Here is a 23,160-nt window from a genome sequence, read left to right as displayed (position 1 = left end):
GAATGCTTGACTGCCTTCTCTATTTGATCATTAATTCTGTTTTATCATTGCCTAATAAATACTTTTGGTCAACCTCATGATGAGTACTTGTTTCAATAATTCACCTGTAACAACAAATATTATGTAGATTTTCACCTAAAGCAGCCCTCAAAAGTTCTCTGCTGATTTCTACTATTTTGTGCTCAGATATACTCACAGATACAATCATAAAGTATTTCCTCTGAAACTTTGTTTATGATAGGTTATCGCTGTTAAACAGACAACAATTGTTTTTATTAGTAGAACCACAATACTACCAGGTTTCCTTGGGCCCCATATCTGTAGATCAATATTTCCCCTTGAAGGAGAAGCTATAAACTCAGTTCTGCCTGACTTACAGTAATAATAAGACCTCACCATCATTTTCAAAACTTTTTCTTTCATATATAGCCTTAGCTCAAAAATTAAACCCATCTAATATCTCTTTTAAAGAATGAATTATTCCTATATGATAAATGTCTAAATAAGGAAGAAGCCTTACCTGAAATTGAGACACTATGTATCAGTTTCACTTCATGTCTTGAAAGCAGTAAGAATACTTATATATTTTCCAATATTATGCTTCTGTACCCATGTATGTGTAAAATTTGTCCTCTGTCAATAAAGAGCAAAACACTTCTACCAAAAGCTGAGAGAAAAGAAGCTCCATTCTGGATCTTATGAGCAAACAGCCCAGTCCTTGATTCATTCTTCCATTAACAAGAACATCCTTCCTTCCACAATCTCAAATAGACTGAATTTGCCTATTATGTCTCCTATAAAAGGTAGCACTGAAGTAAATTTTATTTCACAGAAACGAGCTCTGTCTCTCTCTTTTTTTAATAATTTATTTTCCCTATCAATAAGAGCTGATAATAGCCTCACCACGTTATGGAGGGCTCAAGGTGATGTTTGAAATATGAGATTATTCCAGAGAAACAAAAGATATTAAAAAGAACAAATCCTGCTAGATCTCACCGATAACAATGTCTTTATAATGAACCCTTTCATGTTTATTGCAGTTTTTTAAACTCATGAATATCCTTTTCCCATTCTGCCTTATTTTATTGAAATATTTTTGATGTATTCAATTTGTAAATGACAATTTCATATTCACTGAGGTGCTATATTTCCTTAAGAAGATACAGAGCTAAGAATCTGACTATTTAAGGAGGAGCTTTCCAGCTTTCTACCACCAAGTTTCCTGAAAACATTAGGAATGTAATCTCTGGAATAAAAACCAATAGTTTTGCTTATGCCAGTGAGCATATTAGCACAAGGTGATGAAGTGGTATTGCAGTCTTGCCAAATGTTATGGCTATCAGTTAAAGTAATAGAAGTTATTTGCGTATGGCAGGATCTAGTTTCTTCACCTCTGTCTCTAGTCATCTTGTTTCATTATGATTTACGTGGATTCTAAAATTTTTATGTCAACAGTATGAATAAAATTTTAATATCTCATAAATTAAATTAAACCATTACCAAAAGAAAAAAATATGTAACTATTCTCACTATAGTAGTTCTATTTTTTTTTCAGGAGTAATTACTGTAATTATTTTAATTTCCTGACATAAGCAGTATCTTCTTTAATCAGATACAAAATAATTCATAGTACACCTTCCTATGAAGCAGTGGTTCACTTGCTTGGAAATGAAAATAAAAATATAGCTTCTGTCAAAAAAGAGCAGGTTTGAGTGTTGTATATCAGAGATTCACAGCTACTGCTATCATCAACATTCATGAAATAGAAATCATATTTCAGTTGTGAGGTCCTACAATGCCCACTTTTTTTCTTTTTTTTTTTTCCAGAACACATGAGTTGGGATACTTTTACAAGTAGTATAATTAACCAAAGATCCCTGGCACAAATCATTCTTTAGCAATACATTAGAGGCATTGTGCAATTCTCCTAAGTGACAAATCTAAATGTTACTAACACAAGTCTGAAAAAATGTTACCTGAAACGTCAGGTTACATGCGTAACTCTTTACCTCATTTATATTCTTCTTCCATCTAGCACAGATAAAACACATCTACCATTTGATATTTCATGTGTGAAAGTCTTGCTGAGATTCATCACAACCAAGTGTGTCCAATTTTCTCTCCTGGCATGAAGCATGTAGTAAGTGTGCATCAAAACATCAAAATTTTTCCAGCTCATGAATGTTTATACTCTTTCAACCATTTTTGTGCTTGAAATATAAATGTTTTGAACACACCCATATTATTAATAGAAAACAAGCAACCATTGTTGTGCTTGAAATATAAATGTTTTGAACACACCCATATTATTAATAGAAAACAAGTTTGCTTTTGTTTTTTAATCAAGAAAAAGAATCAGAATTAAAAGAAAATACTTTTACCATCATAAAACCTCTGGACACATATAAAACTGATGTGGCAATTAGTTATATATGCCAGACTTTATACAGTACAGCATTACCTGCAATGTTAGAGCATCAGAAAACTGGGGATTCCCTTCTCTGTTGCAAAAGGGATTACTGTAAAGTGAAAAATCATCAGAGTTGTGAAAAATATTTAGTATAAAAGACAACTATGTGGTTTTAGACTCCCTTTCAAACTTGAAATTGACTCTAACCTTTCCTAAAAGTTATTCTCTCAGACCGTTTTGTTTTCTACCTAGAATTACCTTAGCTTCCTGCTCTCCCAAAGATTAGTAATATTTCAGCTAAACATCCCATGTACCTTTCTTGGTTTTATCCATCTCTGTTTTGAGGTTTATTTTCTTTCTGAGATTGAGCTGACGCTTTAAAACAGAATGTATTATGGCAGGCTGAGTCAGTCATAATGTGTTTTGGAACATAATGAGAGATGATTAATGCTGAACAAAATTGTTTGAAGTGCATTGGACAAAAATTTAAAAAATTGCATGTTTTCCTCATTCTTGAAAATGTTGGATAGTCTGTAAATATTTTTTTTTCCAGAATTATATTTTAAAAATAGAAGAAAAGCCATATTTCCTTACAGTTTCAAAATCTTTACAGAACACTGTTATGTGGTTCTAAAAGTCTTCATATTACACAAATTTTATTCACAGTACAAATTTAGCTGATACAGCAAAAAAGTCAGGAAACATTTAGTAGCACTTAGCTTAATTCTTACTCTTTTGGGAGTTGGTTGTTATTTTCAATGTTGCCATAAATTTGACTTTTTCCATAAACTTAAACAGGAGTAGGATTCAACCTTTGGAAATGAATGCATGATTATGGCATACAATGTGATTGTTCTCAAAAAGGAAAGAAACATTTAGAATTGTGTCTGCTTCTATAACATGGAAAAGAAAATAGGAGTTCATGTTTTACTGCGTACAATCTCATTTAAAAGTTCAAGAGACAAGCCATTTTGTTTGCAATAAACAGCAGAAGGGAATGTTTTTGATGTCAAAGTCACTTAGATACATAGCCCTACTTAAATCAATATGAATTAAGCATCTAAAAACAAAACTTGTAGATCTGGGCCTATGGTACTTGTACATCAGAATAATCAGGAGAGATTTGGTATGCATGGTTTGTTTCCCTGAAGGTTGAGCAGGAGTTGTGGTCACCCAGCATTAGAAATGACTCAAGACAAATAGATAAATAAGTTTCACAGATCTGAGCTTTCTGGAGGACTGAGGCATTTGCACATAAGGACAAACATTCTGTACTGATCAGTGATTTGCACCTAGTCCAATGGCAACAAGCTTCCTATTTATTGTGTTTTGTGGGATTTATTGTGTTATTTCCTTGCCATCTGTGCTGGTGTCATGTTGTGGAAAGGTCTGAAAGTATAGATAAGAACAGCAGTAACAATTTATTCATTTATTTATTTTTTTACAGGAAATACTGCTCAGCTGATAGCATGTGGCAGTGCTCTCTTTTTTTCACAGCTTCAACTGCTCTAAAAATATAAATGAATACCCATCACATTGTCTTTAATTTACCTTATACTACTGCATGGACACTAAATTAAAATTACCGAATTTTGCCTTTTTGGAGTTAAAAATGCTTTTCTTAATTTTTATTGTTGTTGTTATTTTATTGTCAGTTATTTTGTTAAATACTGTTTGACTACTGCATTGAGGAGAGCTGTAATATTTTGACATCTTGTATTAATGGAGTGTACAAAAGGTTCAGAATCATTTTGCACATTACAATATACCTTTACTCTGTTTTCTAGTCTTTAGTCTTTATTTTAAATCATTGTCTACAAGCTCAACATTAACTATTCAGTAACACTACAGTAAATAGAACTAAATAGCACTTGTTGTCATTGTGTGTTTTTGCATGAAATCAATGGTAGTTATAGAGGTATTTTCAAAGAGATACAGAGCTTCATTGTGATTTTCATGTGGAATCAGCATGCTTCATGATAATTCCAATTTCATATGCGAATTAAGAGGATGGGGGAAAAAAAAGGACTGAGAAGAACAAAATATTTTTTTATATCTAAAAATGAAACTAATAAAGTTAGGAGATAATCATGTTAGGAGAGCCAGAAATTGAAAGAAGATTCTTGGAAGGAGGGGTAATAAAAACAGAAGGGGGGGGAAAAAAAAGACATAATGGGGGGGGGGGGGGGGAGTCAAAGATAGAAACAAAAAATAGTAATGATAAAGAAGCACTGAAGAAAGCTACAATCTAGGTAATACTGTAGTCTCATTAGGAAGTTCACAATAGCAGAAGTATATATACAATTTTCTGTAAAAATAAATAAATAAATTTCTAAACATTGCATCTTCCCCTCAGCACTTTCTAAATCTACTCCCTCCTTAGCATGTACCTTTATATCCAATAATGTGAAGAAGATGTTGGAGGAGGAGAGCTTAGTAAAGCTCATGTATTGTAGGTTTCTTACCTACTCTAACCCAACTGACTGAAATCATAAAGGCAGGGCTGTGCTGAAGGCAGAGATGAAGCTTTGCTTATACAAAGCCATCTGCCATACCCTTGTCTGCAGAGCCATCCCAGGTGGTGCACAACCTGGTTAATCCAGGCTCTGTACAGTTGGATACACAGCTGAGACATTTATGCTAGGAGGGCTTTTCAAGCTTCTTTGCAGACAATGATGTAGCTGGCACTCTGTCTCTGCTGTTGGAGCAGAGATCAGGGCTGCAGCAGAGCCTTTGTCTTCCCAGCGACTATTGCTCAAGGCTGTATTCAAAGGTTTTTTAGCATTGATTCAGCTGTAGCCTGCAAGAAGAATCCACATTTTGTAACTAAGAAGTGCCAAAATGAGTGTGTTCATCTTCCCCCAAGAAGTAGAAAAGTTGTAGCAAGACCATTCTACTGTCAAAAAAATCAAACAAGAAAGCCCCCAAGATTATTCGTTCTAGATATTCAAGCAATCAGATTGCTGATTGAAATGTTAAGTGGGAGACAGGAATGAAAGAGGGAAATCTTCCACAACAAAGGAGCTGAAACATGGGACATGGCTTTTATGCACTGGACTGCTCAGCTACTACAATAAATATTATTGTCTCAGTAAAAAATGTAGCTTGCTAACAGGGCATGATTTGTGGTAGCTCCATAAGAGTGTGCTATACTAGGAGGTCCAGTACAATAAATACATAATGAGGATAAATTCTAGAGCACTGTGAATTTTTGTGATTATATTGTACTGGCATAAAAGTTGAGGTATTCTTAAAATAATAAATGCAGAATGCTAAGCAATATGTAAAAACAACAAAGGACATGAAATAAACAGGAAAGAAGTCAAAAGAGAAGCCTGTAGAAATCAGAAGTCAGAGAGGGAAAACACAAGAACAAACACACAAAACACTATTTTTTTTTCCCCCAAGTAACAAGTCTCAGCTTAGATTTTGCCAAATCTTTTAGACCAGCACTACTTATTTTATTGCATACCATGATAGTACGAGTGAATAAAATATCGGATAACAGTAGGCACTTAATGATTACATGAGTAATATTAATAATTCAGTAACAGATCAGTTTTGCAAAAAGTGATTGAAGACGTTTGGATTTGATTCTCTGCTTTGAATAACAAGTATTAGATTAACTTTGAAAGGCAGAACTGTTTATGGTAAATGTCAACTCCTTTTTCAGGAAATAAAACAAATAGGTTGAAAACAGGTTCTAGTTCCTTTGCCCCCTTCCCTCCAAACCAACAGAAATTTTGTGAGACGAGAAAGTGTAGCTCATCTCCTGGATCGTGGAGTACTGTTATTATTGTTATGCACAGTAAGGGAACCATCTATTTTTTAATTTATATTAGAAATCTAGAATTGTCTACCAAGTAAATATATTAAGTATAAAATTTAAAACTATTGTTATTCTCTTTCAAGTGATTTATAAGACTTCTGGAATGAGAATCTGGTGCTAGACTAATTTCCTTTCTCATATCTAAGTCCATATTAATTGTGAAGACTAACTGTAAGTAAACATAAACTGTAAATAACCCAAATCATGAAAATTCTCAGAAAACATGTCACATAAAACAAATTTTGAGATCACTGAAGGCCACAACTTCAAATGGAAGTTTGCCTGCAAGGGCAAACCTGTTAAGATTTAGAATAACAACATGCACTATTGAGCAAATTGTGTTACTTCTAGTATCATTGTAGCATTGCTAAATGCCAAAGAGTCTAAAGAAAACTATTATGCAAGAAAAGCTAGCCAAGGATTATTATTTTTATTTTTTTTCAGATACCAGAATAAACTTAAATTTTAAAAATGAATTTCTATAACAATTGTTTACTAACCAAAACAGTGCTTTTATGAACTGATTTACAAGATCATTGATGTCTTGCTTTTCATTAATTCTTTCATGAATTTCATGAAACACATTGGACGTAACTCTCAAACACTGCCAGATGTATCAAACAGGCTGTAATTTAACATGCTTAGGTGGGCAGAAATTCGAAGCATCCAAATTAGCCAGCACCAGTATAATATTTTTTTTCAATTTAAGAGACTAAGAATAATACCAAAATCTATTTTGATACCCTGAAATGTATTCTATATAAAACTTTTACAAAAATTTCAAGAAGCTATTGTATAACCCATAAAAAGCTGAACACAAGCATTTATGTAAAAATAGAATTCTGAAATTTGAAATAGGTGGAGGCAACTGTCACAATTTTGCCAGCAAACAACAACAACCTCCACCAAACAAATGAAACACAGTTTTGCACTTCCCTTACTTGGTTATTTTTTTATCCCCCCCCAAACCCCCCGCCTTCCCCTGCACATGGAAACATGCAGCTTCAGGAAATATATAAAAAAACTGGACACATATCCTGAATAAAAACTAAAAAAAAAAAAAACAACACTGGTGCCAACATAATAGGATACCATTTGCTCTGCCTCAATTTTCAGACTCTGAAGTTGGAACTTCTGCTATAGTCATGAGAGAGAACAACTGAACCAACAACATTGCAATGAGGCATTTATTAGTTTCCTAATGATGTGGACATACAGGAGTGTGTCCTACAAAAAGTCATGGAGTTGATTAAGCAACTGAAGTGCCTTTCAAAAGAGGTGAGACAGATCTGGTATTGTTCTGTCTAGAGAAGAAATGCTCAGTGAGAATCTCATCAGTGTGTATAAATACATGGTAGAGGGTGGTAAACAGATGTAGCCAGACTATTCTCAGCGGTGCCCAGTGATAGAACGGGAGATACTGGACACAAACTGAAACTCAGGAAATTCCATGTAAACATCAGATTTTTATTTTATTTTATTTTTCTTGCAAGGATGGTCAAACACTGGCACATATTGCCTGGAGAATTTGTGGAGTCTCCAACTTTGGATATACAGAGAAATTATATGGACATAGCCCTGAGCAAACTGTACTAGGTCGCACTGTTTTGGACATAGGCGTTCAAGTAGGCAGTCTCCAGAGGTCCCTTCCTACCTTAGCTATTCTGAGATTCTGTGATATAGATATAGATAGATAGATAGATAGATGAGACAGATAACCACAGAATGAAACTTGAATACTAGTTCTATAAACAATCATAGATCTAGGTAAGAATCAGTTTCACCTATTTCTGTGTTGTTCAACATCATCTGTAGTCAGATGTAGTTTGTATATCTGAGTGGGTGTAGAACAGGAAGACATGTCAGTGCTCTTTAAACAATACATGAAAGTGTCCAAGTCATAAATATTATGTCAAGGACTTGTTATAAAATGAAACAAACAAACTAACAAGACAGAAAAAACATGTTAATACTGTGCTTTTTAGGATCACTAAATGGTTATTGTTTAGGAAAAGTACATGGAATCTGATCTGCAGCAACATAAACCAGTGAGATAATAATAATAATAATAATAATTAAAATTATTTATTAAAAATAAAATTATTATTATTATTATTATTCTACTGTCACGTAAAATAATTTTTAAATTCAAATGAACATATTTTTAAAATCAACCAGTTTTGAATACTTTTTTCCTCTCTGGAGCTCTTACAGTTATTTTAGAAAAAGTTTAGAGAGTCTCGAGATTCAGATGCAATTACGCTTTGATAAGAATAAACACAGCTAAATCAGTGTTCTTTATCTTCTGCAATTTCCTTTCTGCCCCTGCCACACTTTCCTTTCTTTCTATCACACAAAGACTCATATAGCTATTTATTTTTAACAACATCTTATTATAGGATGCAATACAACAGCTATACTCCACTATCTAATTTTATGTGGTAGAGATAAAGTTGTCTCTGTTTCAAACTGTACAGATCACCCTGTGCACCACTAACTGTCTTAAGGCAGGGTGTCTGCAATTATCCAGACTTCCTCTACAATTGGAGAGAACAGCAGTTTTCATAGGAAGATTCATTTCTATCCTAAAATGAGTGTCCTGAATAGGTCAAGCCTATTTTCAAATATTTTCAAGCCAAACCACTTTTCAAAGGTGTTTCTTTTTTTGATTGCCTAGGAAAGGAATGTGAAAACTAGTTCAAAACTGACCATTTAAACCTTCTATTCCATATGGGGACTAGATAAGAGGAATCTGTCTTTACTGTCCATGGCAATATTGATAAATATATATATATAAAAATATGGTTAAATTACTTCAAAAAACAAACAGTATTTCAAATTAATACTCATTATTTAAACTTTTTAACTTTAGAGGTTGAAGTCACATAGGAATCTTTGCAGAAATATGAAAAGGTGTATTTCAGAACTGTCAAGGTCTACGAGTGTATGACTGTATCCAACAAGCTACAGATGTCTGGAAAACAGCTTTTGGCAAAAAAATAATAATAATAAAAAAAAGTGAATACAAATACCTGGGAACAAGTGTAAGCTGAATGAACTTAAGATGATGACAATTTTATAAGCACAAGATTTTAGCCTCTGTACGGTTGGAACAGTTAAATAATTACATGTCACCATGACAAAAATCAGATATAGAAACCTGAAAATAACACCAGCTTACATTAACCAATATCAAGATGGATGTTTCCATCTGACTCAGTTCCCTTTGAAGCCACTAAGCTCTGTTGAAAAAAATGTTAATGTACTAATTCTGAGCTAAGTTTACAAAGAAGTAAAACAAACTCAAGGAAGCTCAATGAAGATTTCAAAAAAAAAACATTTGACATTCACACACACACACACCAAAACAAACAAACAAACAAAAAACAATAAAAATAAATCAGAGCATTGCATAATAACAAGGTATATGTACTTGCATCATTTTATGAATATCTTTTGTAAACAGTGTAGACATATACAATTGAACTTTTTGCACAAAGTAAAATTATTTTCTGAAGTAGGTATACATTTCTTATGAAATCTATTCAGTTAAATATTATATTTATAGATGATGTCAGAATCCAAACAAAGGGTTTTAGTATGATTTATTAGCAAACTATGGTGTCAAAACAAGGATTTTAATATACCTTAGGAAAGTTATTTATTTTCATGGCGCAGTAGACGGATGTTTGTTATAGAAGTTATTAGATTTTGTGGAAGGGATAGTAATTCATGAAAAACAAATTACACTGCCTAGAGAAAAAACAAAGCTGCATTTATTGACTTGGATATAACAGCATACTAAGGATTTACATGGCATTTAAAGAGATTTTGAGGCATGGCCATAAAAATTAGTACTCTTTCTTGTGCAAAATCTGATTAGTAAAAACATATAACAAGTCAAATCCAGAAGGAAACTATTTGATTTAATTTTGGCAATACTTTCAGAAGTTCACTTTGTCCATAAAAACTTTTTTTCAGGTTTTATTTTGTACTCATGAATCTCAGAACTAAACCAGTCTAAACATTCATTCTGGAACACTCTAAGAAGCTATTAGCAATTCTGTTTCAAATAGGCTAGCAGTAAGGAATTGACACAATAAGTCCAAGCCCCTAAGAATTCTGTAATTCTATGAAATATTTAACATAATCACACACCAGTCTATTTCATGGCTGTATACCCTCCCATGGATGCAACATTCAGGTAAGATGTTTCACAAAACCAAATAAATAATAAAAATGACCAGCAATAATTCTTATCTTAAGCTTAGAAAAAATATTTAATAAAAAGATTCTTTCTTTGCTAATCAGAGGTTAAAAAAAGTTACAAAAATTATGAAAATAATTTAATTCCACACATAAGTACCTCAGATTGTGTTAGAATATGCCCTTTTCATTGTTTATTATTCCTAAAACAACAAACTCCGTATGTGTCCAGATTAAAATTTCAAGTAGTTATTTGGCTGATAAGCAGTCAATTAACTAATACTACAGCATATCATCTTCAGATTTTCTCCAGAAAGTGTAGTCCCCTCAGAAATTTAGAGTCACGCTTTGCTAAAGGATTGGGAATAAACCATTCTGGGCTCAAGCAAAAATTCCTTAGAAAAAATTCTAGTGAAATAAAATTAAATAACAAAACCCAACAACAACAAAGCAACAATGACAACAGCAGCAACAACAGAGATTTATTCCATTTAGGTCGAAGAACGCAAACAAACTTGTGTATCTGATTTCCAGAACAATACTCAAAGATCATCAATAAGGATATATCTCAAATTGCCTGCATGAGTTTGTACTGATATTCAAACACTTTTTAAATTTCCAAATGGTTTATACACATGCATACAGACCGCTTACCTTCTTAATAAAATACAGATGGATAGACATAGAGATATATTGCCTGTTTAAAGAACTGTCTGTGTAAAAATCAGGTTTCCCTTAAAGGCAAATGACCCAGTACTAAAGCTGTATTCACATATTGTGCCTGTGTGCACAGCCCTAAATGGTGTGCTGGACCTCCTTTACAGTCTTGCACTTTGTTCTGTGCATATAAGGAGACTTTCCACTACATGCAATGTGAGTCCATTTCCAGTATGCCACATAAATTACAAACTGTTTTTTCTTTCCAATACATGCAGATAGCTTTGAGATGCATAATCATCATTAAAATGATGCCACCAAAGTTCCAAAACCTTATAATTTCTTTATTTTATGCCCTCACCTAAGCATGATTCTTTTCAGTGTTCAAGCATTTTCTTCTTATCAGACATCTTCAAGTTGTGATGGATCAGACAATTAAATACACAACACTTCAAAAAATGCATAATAAAAGTTGTTTGTTTGTTTAAAGAGAAAAGTAGAAGAGGAAAATCATGTTAGATGAGATCACATATTTTCACATATCTTGCAAAAACCATCAGATGAAGTTCATTTCTCAGAATTCCATTTACAGTTGCTTGAAACTATTTTATTCTGGCAGGCAGCTGAAAGGAAGTGCAAGTTAGCCACCCAAAGATGCACAGCAAATTCATCAGTAATAAAATTGCTAACAGACACCATTGTAGGAAATTACAGTTCCACGGAAACTTCCCAGGAGGTGATTTATGAAGTGATTTCTCTCAGCAAGCATCACCTTAACAGCTAACCTGGGTGATTCAGAACTTGAGTTCTGAATATTTCAATGGGTTGGCTGATGTACTTAAATTTGTCTATACCATTACAAGACAAAGTGACTGCAATAATTGCTACTAATTTACACTATGAAGGCTACATAATAGTTGCATAAATACCAAGTTTGGCATACCACATCTTCAGTATGTCACACAGACTTATTTTACAGAAGTAGATAATTTATGCAGCTATTCTGACTCGTATTTCAAAGGCTTTGTGATGAAGGTAAGTCTGGTGAAATACAGATTCCAACAGAATCATGCATTAGAAAATGTTCCATAATGAAAGCAAAAGAGTAGACTGGAAGAGACTACTTTCTCAGTTTCAGGAGTCAGTCTTTGCAAAAATAATTCATCTCCTATGTTACACTAACTCTTCCGGCTTATCCTGTTATGAAAATAATTATTCATTTCATACTTTATTAACCCCAAGAAATCTGTTGTGCTCAGCAGCTGGGATGTACTGGATGGTTTAATAACACAAAATGAAACTGCATGCTGAAAAGCCAAACAATTCTCTCAGAAGGTACTCCATGCATAAAAGCAAGTTTTCTTTGCCTATAAAGATACCAGGGTATTAGACTGTGAATGCTGCTTTCCTAACAAAGAATTTAATGATTTCCTTAATTATCTATGAATTTTTAATGTTTTCCATGTCTGATAACAATCACCATTATAATCTAAGGAGCACAATTAGATATTCATCTAGTTAACTGTTGCCACACAAACAATACACTCAAAGTAATTTCCACTCTTATGCTGGTATTTGAAGCTGAATCTTCACACAGATATCTTCAGTTCTAATCATATTGTAGGGGGACCAAACAAATTTTTCTTATGTCTGCAACAAGCAAAATTACTTAGTCATCTTTCTTATCTAAGTTCTACGTAACCTAAGTAAGGTTTAGCCTAATTCAGTACATACAGAGACTACTAAACGAGAAATATCCTGCACTTCCTCATCCTTCTGTACCTTTTTTTCTCCCCATTTCTTTGTATCCTGTATTCAGCACTTACACCTGTCAATTTAACTCCCTCAAGTCCCCTTTTCTTCACCCAGTGCTTTCTTTGCCCATCCATTGTTTTTTCCCAGTTTCACATCCTACTTCATCCACAGCCCCACCATAATATTTTCCAAAGTTTGTAATTGGCCTTGTAGCCCATCACACCAGTCCAGCTCTACAGTCCGTTTCTCTGAGACTTGCTACTGATTGTCAATGTAATACTGTCCATCACAAGAATACAACAAGTATGCCTGCCAGCCCAATAATTTGAACACCCTGTTAGGCAGGAGAAGTGCTGTGAAAAAGTGTAGGGACATTGGCAGAGGAATTTCGGTAGCTCAAAGGCACTGCTAAGCAGTTTGAATATCATTAGTTGTTTCAAGGATAATAGTCAGTGTTTTAAAGAGCAGTAAATATTTCTAATAGCCCTGTGCTGTCTCCTACTGTAATCAGTGTCAAAGTTTCCAGAATAAAGCAGTCTATTAAAATCATTAACAAATACAACTCTGGCTGAACCAACCCTGCTTGTTTGTGAGAAGCTATTTTTTTTTTATTTTCCTTATTATTTTTTTTCCCTCCTTATCTCAAAAATATTTATTTGAAGAAACAAGAATCAGAGATTGCTTTTAAAATAATCCATAAAAATATATTCCACAAAATCACAATGAAAATAATCGTCTTTTTTGTTTAGATTTTAAAAGTGCTAATAATAAAAAATAATTTTGTGAACATAAGGCATCACACTGATGTTTTACATGATATGACATTATCTTCTTGTCCTGACCCATCCTTTCCTTCATTTTTGTATTATAACTTTTAACAGGCTTTAAGCCTATTTTCTTCTTTGTCAAGAAAATTGAATTCCTCTTTGCCCATGTTTAAGAAAAAAAACAGACTACAAGACAACAAAAGGTGCCATAAATTGAACAAAAATTCTATTTAGCTCAGTATGTTTGCTCTTATAACATCAAAAAAAAATAGATGTTTAGGATAAAGAATGGGATAAACATACTCTTCGTCTCTTCATTCTTCATTCATACTCTTCATACTCTTCATTCTTCGTCTTTCTGATTGACATGATTTGTACGTGCTTAGCATGGTCAGTGAGTGCATTTTCAGAGTAATTATTCAGCCTCCAAGTGAAGCTCATGCAAAATTCCTATCTGCAATAAACATGAACAAGAAATTTCACAGTTGTGATCCGTTGCATGAAAAATGACTTTATTACTTTTGAACCTGTCTTCTACTACCTATTTTGATTCCTTGAGATATTTATTTTGAGCAGAAGAGATAATAGTTTTTCCTATCCATCATTCTCCAGACCAGTTTTTGTTTCCTTGACCTTTACTTTATTTTCCCCTCATCTAATTCTTAAGACTGAAATATGAAAGTTGTTTTCTGTATGAAGGTGGTTCCAAAGCATTTTGTTCATTCCTGCTGCACCACTTTTCTGAACCTTCTACTACCTAGTACATCTGTTTTGAGATGAAGGGTGGAAAGTGTATAGAGGTCAAAGTGACAAAATTATTCTTTTTTATTATTATTATTTTATTTTTTTTTTTGAGTGAACTGCCTGGGTTTCTGCAAGTGGCTTATTAACAAACTGAATATACATCACCCATTTGTGAAAACATGTTAAGAGATCATGACAAGCAGCCAGAAACAGCAGAAAAAGCACATGATCCCATGACTAAAGAGAATTATTTCTATTCTGATTCACAAGAAGAAGTTATTCATTTGGCAATTGACTATGCTCCCGTGGGCTTCAAAACACTTCAAGTGCCTCCATAACTCTGCAGGAAAGATGTGAATATACAATATAGATTTGCTGAACAAGTTGAGACATAGTTTCAGTTGAAACTATGGATCATCCAACATGCTGAAGCAAATGTCTTGTGTGAGTGCATCTGAATATGAGGAAAAACAAAAACAACAACAAAACAACAACAACAAACAAAAAAACCATCCATCAATAGAGTGGATTCAATAATTCTTTTCTACAAATTCTTTCTTAGGCCTCTGGTTTAAGAACTGGAGAAATCTATTATCTTGGCAAGTTGTTCAATAAAGAGTTTGCTTTTGTATGCATTTCATGTGAAAACACATTTTAGCTCTGTGAATGTTCAGCCAATCACTAAATGGCCACAAATCTGTCAAACATCTGACATATGTGCATGTCTTCATGCAAATACATGCTATAACTTTCAGTAATAAACAGTCATGCAAGAAAAAGAGTGAAAGAGTCTGGGACTGTTCTCTGTTCCTGCCTAGGAATCAGAGGAAGGAAAATAAAAGAGAGAAAAATGTGTCTGAAACCATTACAGTGTCAAAAAGTACATGAAAATCATTACACCATACTTCTGAAGACCGTGAAAAGTGATTGGAGGTCTCAAAAATTTTAATTTCTTTATCATTACCTGGCACTTTAAAGTTGTGAAAAATTATATGAGTTAGCTCACAGCTTTATTTTTAAGAATAAAATTACAGTATAACTATTATACACTATATAGTATGCATAATAAAAAAAATAAAGTCAAAACTAGTGAAAGCTGGAAATTTACAAGCTCAAACTAATGGTAAATTAAAATATTTTCATGCACAATTTAAACAAGAGAGAAAACTTTCCAAAATGCTCAAGTTTTTTAAAGTTTTTAATTTGGACCTCCAGAGTCCTACAGTTATATTTTGATAAAAATAAAAATATTTCAAGTGTTTTTGAATATTTTAATTAGCAAATTCATCATACTAAGCAATTATGAGAAATCATTCAATTCCTTCTATACAACAGGAGTCCTCATAGACTTGAAGAAACAACATACATTTAGAAAGTATTTTTCATCAGCAAGATAATCTTCAATAACTGTTCAACTATGTTGGCCTTTTTTTTATATATCACAACTGGGTGATATATATATGTCACTGGATTATATATATACCATGACTGGGTGATATATAACTATATCTATCATTAAGCACACATTTTAGTTGGAATAGGTCAGGAAAAAAATCACTTTCTGGGACTCTTCAAAACCTTGACTTATTTTCTGAAATAGATAGTCAATTTTTTTTTCTATATTAAAAAAAAAAAATAATCCAATTCATGTTATTGAAAGAATAAGTTCTGGACATGATATTAAATATAAGTAATACATGAAAAATATTTTTTTTCCAAAAATATTTTACATAAAGTACATACTTTTGAAATATGACAGCATCATGATTTTAATGTCATAAGCTATTAAAAAGATCTGGCATGATTTCAAATTCACAACTCAAATCTTCCTGCTTTATGCTGTAAATATTAGCAGGAATAAGTATCACCAAAATCTTCAGGTCTGAACAAGATCCTTGACTACTGTCCAGAGGTGGTCTATACCACAGGTGGCAAAATAAGACTGTCAGTGCTAATCAGCTAAAGAAAGCTACAGCAAAGTCAAGTTGCCATTGTATTTTCCCTTTGACAATTTTTGCTGAAAAGACATTCAGGGCAAAAATGAGATGGAAGAAAAGTGGATGGAGTACTGACCAAGATTATATTCAGGTTCCCATGTCTGAATTAATTCGTCTTGCATTTTAATCATCTTGTCTGCCTTGAGAAAAGTACGTACTGTTCTTTCCCACTGAGGTCAGTAAGAGTTTTACATATAGCACTTGTCCCCCAGAGATCATTGCTTAATTAAAGTACAAAATAAAAGTTCTATGATGGTGTTCATTAATCCAAGGGCTAGGAGTAGGTCAGTGGTTAAACTAACAGCAATAACAATGGATTTTGTATTCATGTCAGTACCGCTTATTTAATCCTCAGGGAAGAACTGTCATGGCCTACTTGTCCAACTGTGAAAGGTGGCCTCCTCGAGCTATGTTTTGAATAACTGTCATAGAGGAGCAAAAGCTTCTTCAGAGCCTCAAGGTCCCAGACTGTTTAGTCTATCATGATGGTAAAAACTCTGAGGAGGTATTTCAAGTGAAACACATATTTAAAATTATGCCTACGTGATTTTGCATAAATATAATTCCATTTTTATCTTAGCGTCAGCAAAACCTATTCCTGAGTCACATATTTCAAAGAACTTCAGTAGGGCAAAATTTGCAGGGTGTGACCTGCAAGTCAATAATATTTTACATTTAATATTAATGCTACATATAATTTAATATATTAAATTTAATTAATTTAAATATAAAATAGTCTTTTCATATCAAACCATCTCTAAAGGATTTATCATCCTTTAAAGGAAATAAAAATTGGAATAATATTCCATTATCTAACAATATTTAGTTCAAATATTTGTTTCAAGGCCAGAGTTTTGGTCCACTGTGTAAATTGAAATACATATTTTTATGATAAAGAGTGAAATTTACTTTTCTACATGTAAGAGCCATCCTTCCCCCCATTGTATTCTTTTTATATTTCTTTTTTATATTTTTATATTTCTTTTTATATAAATCTATTTATAAGATTTTAAACAATAAATCCAGAAGCAAGCTCTGAAACTGTTCCTTAGCTTCTCAGCAGTTTTTCTTGCAACCAGTATCAGAAATGCCTCCTGATGAATCAAGCCAGTGGCTCCTCTTCTGGCCTACCCACATTTCTTTTCTTTAGAAAACAATCTGGCAGAGACAGAAGGTCCTGAAAAGGTTCAGATAAAATACCTAGCACACATTCCTTGATGGAACCATAATTTGGTGACTATTGAAAGCTGAGAATTGAGCTAAACAAATGATAAGTGCCAAATACAGGACATATTACCATAGTGTGCACCAATCCCTTTCTATTTCTTGAAGACTATTTGACTCCTCTTTCCCTTAGTAGGCTGTTGGTGCATACTAATGACGTTCAGGTTCAGATTCCCAATTCAGGTTGAGATTTTCCAACCATTCCCACACTGAGCTTGGTCTAACATAGCTGCTCTGGAAGAAAATACACCAAGGGTTTACCTTTTATTCCATTTACCCCATTTCTGTTTATAAGACGTGAAAATCTTTCATGTTCATTAAAATACTTCTCTGTTCAAGGTAATATAGTAATGAAATTTTCAAAAACACATAAATGATCTCAAATGAGATTTGTAGTAAAGCAAGAGGGGACAGTTCCCACTCTTAGCACTATGTCTATGCCCATAAAAAAAACTGTCTAAGATTCCTTTCTTAACATGCCACATTGCCATAGAAACATCTGGAGTGTTTCCATTCAAAGCCATTAATTGCTATCACCTGGAACATTTTTCTACTGCTTGAAACATAGTTCTGCAAAACAAATGTGTTTTACAGTCTCAAAACATTCCATTGCTGCTACTACAACTGACTTTTAATCTTAAAGTGTCATCTTGATCTTGTAAACTAGACTATTTTAAATGGAAGATGTTAATTATCTTTGTCATGAGTACCCACATTTAGCAAGGATATCTATATATAGTTTTTGAGAAGGCTTTTCAAATTAACTTTTCAGTTATTTTGAACACCAAAACACTCAAACATTATTCTGCACAAAAATGTTAATTTAAAGAACAGATTAAGCTGTTGGCAGGTTAATTATTTTTCTTTTCTGTGACTGATGATTAATAACCACAAATTTATCTCCTGAAGTATTTTTTTCCTTCTTCATAACTGAATATTTTCTAATGATCTGATTTATTCCAGTCCCTTATTGCAGGCCTGCCAAAATGGTAATGCACAGATTAGCCTCACTGAGAGGAATTTATTTTATAGAGGCTCTGTTGCACCCAGTTTTTCATTTCTCTTTTCTAGTTTCACACTACTTTAGTGATTCTGTTTCCAATGGCATCTGCCAACATATTGTCTATAAATATCTTCAGGCCTGGAACCATCCAGCAACATTCTGTCATATCTAAGCCTAGAGATGCATGTGACTAGCTTGCATTTCTTTTTGAAAAACTATTCTACTTAATATTCTACTTAATTACAAAATTTAATTGCTTAAAAAAAAAAAAGAGAAATGCACACAGAGATAGATTTGTACATGCAAATTAAATTTGACAGTCAATGACTGACACTACGTGTAATACATATGCACACATGCTCAGTTGAAAATACAAGTTCTATCTAGTTATATACATTTTGCAGAATATAAACATCCTTCACCAGCACATTATAACAAAATTTGTAAACTGACTTTCCCATTCTATGGCTGCCTCAGTGCATGCACACACATACACACATACATACATACACTTCCACAGCAACAGTGCTATATCATGTAGAAGCCACTGCAATCACCTGCAGCTCACAATTACAATTAAACATGGATTTGTTGGAAGCTGTAAGCAGCCACAGCTGGAAGCAATTGTGAGCAACTATTCACAGTCAGAACCAGCGTTCCTTCCCACTCTGTGTTCAAGTGCAGTCATATAAATAAAACAAGGTAAAAGGAAAACAAACATTTTACTCCTAGCTCCATGCTGCCTGCCTTGAATGTTACTGTACCTCTCAGTGGAAGAAGAGCAGTATTGGGAGCAAAGCCTTCAACATTGAAATAAATGAAATTGTTAAGCATAGAAGTTTCAAGACTTCAGTTTCTCTAGACAGCTATTGAGATCTTTCCAGAGACACAGTCATTGACCAAGGTATGAATTGCAACTATTCAAATTGTGCTGGACATGGCTGAGGCTTGTTAGGAAGGACTGTGACTTGTCAGAGGAGTAACAGACGTGCCACTGTGGATGACCTTACTAAATAGCCAGGTAAAGCTTGAAAATATACCACATGTAAATAATGTGGGTCAGAAAGTATGATAAACAAATGAAAAATAAATGTAACTAAGAAGTAAGTAATCTTTAAATTAAATATATATATATTAATCATGAACTAATGAGCAATCAGGCAAATAAACAAAGGAATCTATCAAAGACTAGCAGTCAAAACAAGATCATTATTTGTCACTTGCATTGTCTAATAGTAATCTGAACTGAATCCGTTCTAAATAACTCACTGAGCATGTGGGATGCCTAGAAAAATGAAAGTGGTAGGTTTTGTGACAGAAAACCTCAATAGCTAATAGTGGTCAGAAACAAGAGCTAAAAAGATGTCAGATGGAAAAAGCAAGCAACTTACTGCACTCATTGCTAATAAATATGGATCTTTTATGTGGAAAGAGCTCTATAATTTACTACTTATATTTGCAATGTAGAATAAGATAGAAAAGCCAGCAAAATTTTAAATTACTGTCATGGTTTTAGCTGGGATAGAGTTAATTTTCTTTATAGAGGTTGGTGTGATGCTGTGGTTTGGACTTTTGATGAAATTAGTGGTAATAACACACTGATATTTTCACATCTTGCAAAGCAGTGCTTGCACAGAGCCAAGGACTTTCCAGTTCCTCATGCTGGCCTGCCAGCAAGAGGGCTGGGGATGCACCAGGAGTTGGGAGAGGACACAGCCAGGGCAGCTGACCCAAAGTGACCAAAGGGCTGTCCCGCACCATGTGGTGTCATTCTCAGCAATAACAGGTGGGGCAAAGAAGAAGGAAGATGGATAGGGTGGTGCTTGGCTTAATGGCTTTCCAAGCCATTATGCATGAGGACACCTGCTTTCCTGGAAATGGTTGAACACCTGCCTGCCCATGGGAAGTAGTAAATGCATTCCTTGTTTTGCATTTCCTTTGTCTTTATCTCAATCCACAAGCACTCACACTTATTATCTTTCCAATTCTCTTCCCTATCCCACCTGGGGAGCGTAAGCTAGCAGCCGTATGGTGCTGAGCTGCCCATTGGGGTTAAACCACAAGTACATGTATGAACATGGAGACTCAGAAAACTCACTTAATAGAAATTAGGAAAAATGGAGTTTTAAAGTACAACATTGACCTCGTCTTAGTCTAAAATTCAAATCTGTAGACTATTTCATTCTTACTTCATTGGTTCCTTTCACTGGATGATCTGAAACTATAAGAAATGAAATATTGCAGGTAAAATAGACAACACTTTCAGAGCACTTTCATCACTTACAAAACCACTCAGGAAACAAACTGAAACAATCTACAGACTCAAGAGATCTATAACTCTGAAATCATCTTATATTCAGAAATAAACTTATGAAGCAGTTTTCCTTTGGATGCTTCCTCAAGTCTATATTTTTTATTCATTGAAGAAAAAATTAAGAAAATAAATAAGAGTTTTTGTTGAGCTTCTTTACTTTAAGCACTTTATATTATGACTAGGTAGAATACTTTACATTGTACTAGGTAAAATAGAACCAGGTGCATGAATTTTACAATTTGTATTAGGCAGCATATCTAAACAAAAAATGTTTAGGAATACAAAATAAAGAATATATTAATTGTATAATATATGTTTATAAAATTGATATCAAGTTTAAAGAGGATCCTTCAGAACAAAACTAGTCCTGAAACATGATGATTCAACAATGCCATGGTGTATGGCATCTACCCTACCCCCTTCCCCCTCCTCTTAGATGGAAAAGAAGAAGGTCTAGAGAGACAAAAGGAGGAAAAGCCTGGAGACTGTCCCATTGATTTGAGTTTATTTGTTATATGATTTTTTTTTTTAAAATAATTTTTCAGCTTCAGATGTCATTTTACTTCAAGTTTCTTTTGATAGCTTAACAGTATAACACAAAACTCAAGAAACTGCGGGATACAACAAAAATTTATCTTATCTCAAAACCAGGAGAAGACTTATTTTAGAACTCAAACTAAAACTCAAATGTGAGGAGCTACAGGTGGCAGGTACTAAGATTCATTTATATGGTACAAAGTCACTAAATTTCCTTGGCTGATAGGCAGAATACACTCATCACCTCACTAATGTAGTCACATTAGTTTAAACTGGCTTGTGTGTAATTCAGTCGGAGAATCTGCAAAGCTCATTAACACCTGTTTTCAACTTATTGAATATTATATATTTATATATATTTTAAGCATTTGTACTGTTTTTCATACTTCTTGCACATGTCCCTAAGGGTGCACGTGAGCCAGATTTTCATCAAGAGTAAAATTTATTTTCCTGTTGTTTGACTGGGGGCTTACAGTGGTGTAATTATTTAAGAGAGACACTGTATTGACCTACATTGTATTGACCACTGTATTGACTACATTGACCCTGAACTTTTTTGAAAAGAGTAACTTAAAGGTTGCAAACATCTATCCTCTGCCCCCTTCCCCTCACCACCCCCCAAAAAAGTTATCTTTTGGGGAAACAGAAGGTTTTTTCCTTTCTGTTGTTATTACTCTGTCAACATCTATCAACATCTTTTTTAGCATACTTCTAATCCAGTTTGTTCTAAGCTCAGATATGCATATGGACTTTTTTTTTTATTTGAAAGCAACATAAATTTGAGTGATACAATGTATAAAGTCAGTCTAATGCAAGACAATAACCTTTTGAAACAAAAGCAGCAGTATGGTGTGTGGTCTACAGACATTTAATATCCACTTACAAGAGTGCAACACCATCAAAGAGGACTTCATCCTTTATAATAATTTTTCATTTATTGTTAGTGAAAATGCATTCTGTCATTATGAATTTTGAAGCTATAAAGGTAAAAGTAAAAACATTCTAGCAACCAATAAATAAAGTCAGATCATTGACAAAATGAAAGCAGCAGGGTTAGATGGAAATTATTAAATTTTAATAAACTTCTAAATAAGTTTTGTAAGGATAAAATATTTACTTAGACTTGGGGAAAACAAATTAAATGATTTCTATACAGCTACAATAAATATTATTCAGTACAAAGAGAACAAATAGTAGAAAAAAAAAAGGATTAGGAATTCAGTTTCTTACCAGTATTCACCAAGTGCAAGTACACAAAGAAAAATCAATATAACAGATTGTAACTGAAGAAAGGTAATCATATATCGCTGAGCCATTTATAAATAATATGTCAAGCTATTACTTCAGACAACTAGACCTGCAGAACAACATACCAAAAAAATTGAGGAAAGAAAAAAAAAAAAAAGGAAAGAAAAAAAAACTAATCACAACTTGTTGTCCAATAATCTTCTTTTCTATGCACATGCATGCATTTCTGTAGACTGCATATTATGCTTAAACAAAATACACATTTAAACAAACACTTCTGAATTAAAAGATCATAGCTTGATAAATAAATTAGTAGAATAGTGATGTGTAGGGGGGTTGTTTCCAGCACTCTGGAAAAAATATTCTTATTCTTTTTCTCCTTAAGCAGTTCTTAGTGGCCAAAAAGTCTCTTTATCTACCTCATCATAGTAAAGACACTTCAGAAAGAAACAAATAGTAAATGCATCAG

General features: G+C 33.4%; 1 protein-coding gene across 4 annotated transcripts in view; it reads left to right on the top strand.

Moving 5' to 3' along the window:
• The window catches only part of LOC106041754 (uncharacterized), a 38,593-nt gene that overhangs the window by 5,706 nt on the left and 9,727 nt on the right, over window positions 1-23,160 (top strand). The window lies entirely within an intron of this gene.

Source organism: Anser cygnoides, chromosome 4, assembly GCF_040182565.1.
Source record: "Anser cygnoides isolate HZ-2024a breed goose chromosome 4, Taihu_goose_T2T_genome, whole genome shotgun sequence".
Lineage (NCBI taxonomy): Eukaryota > Metazoa > Chordata > Aves > Anseriformes > Anatidae > Anser > Anser cygnoides.
The sequence above is the reverse complement of the archived record's forward strand: the minus strand, read 5'-3'. Positions and strand labels throughout refer to the sequence as shown.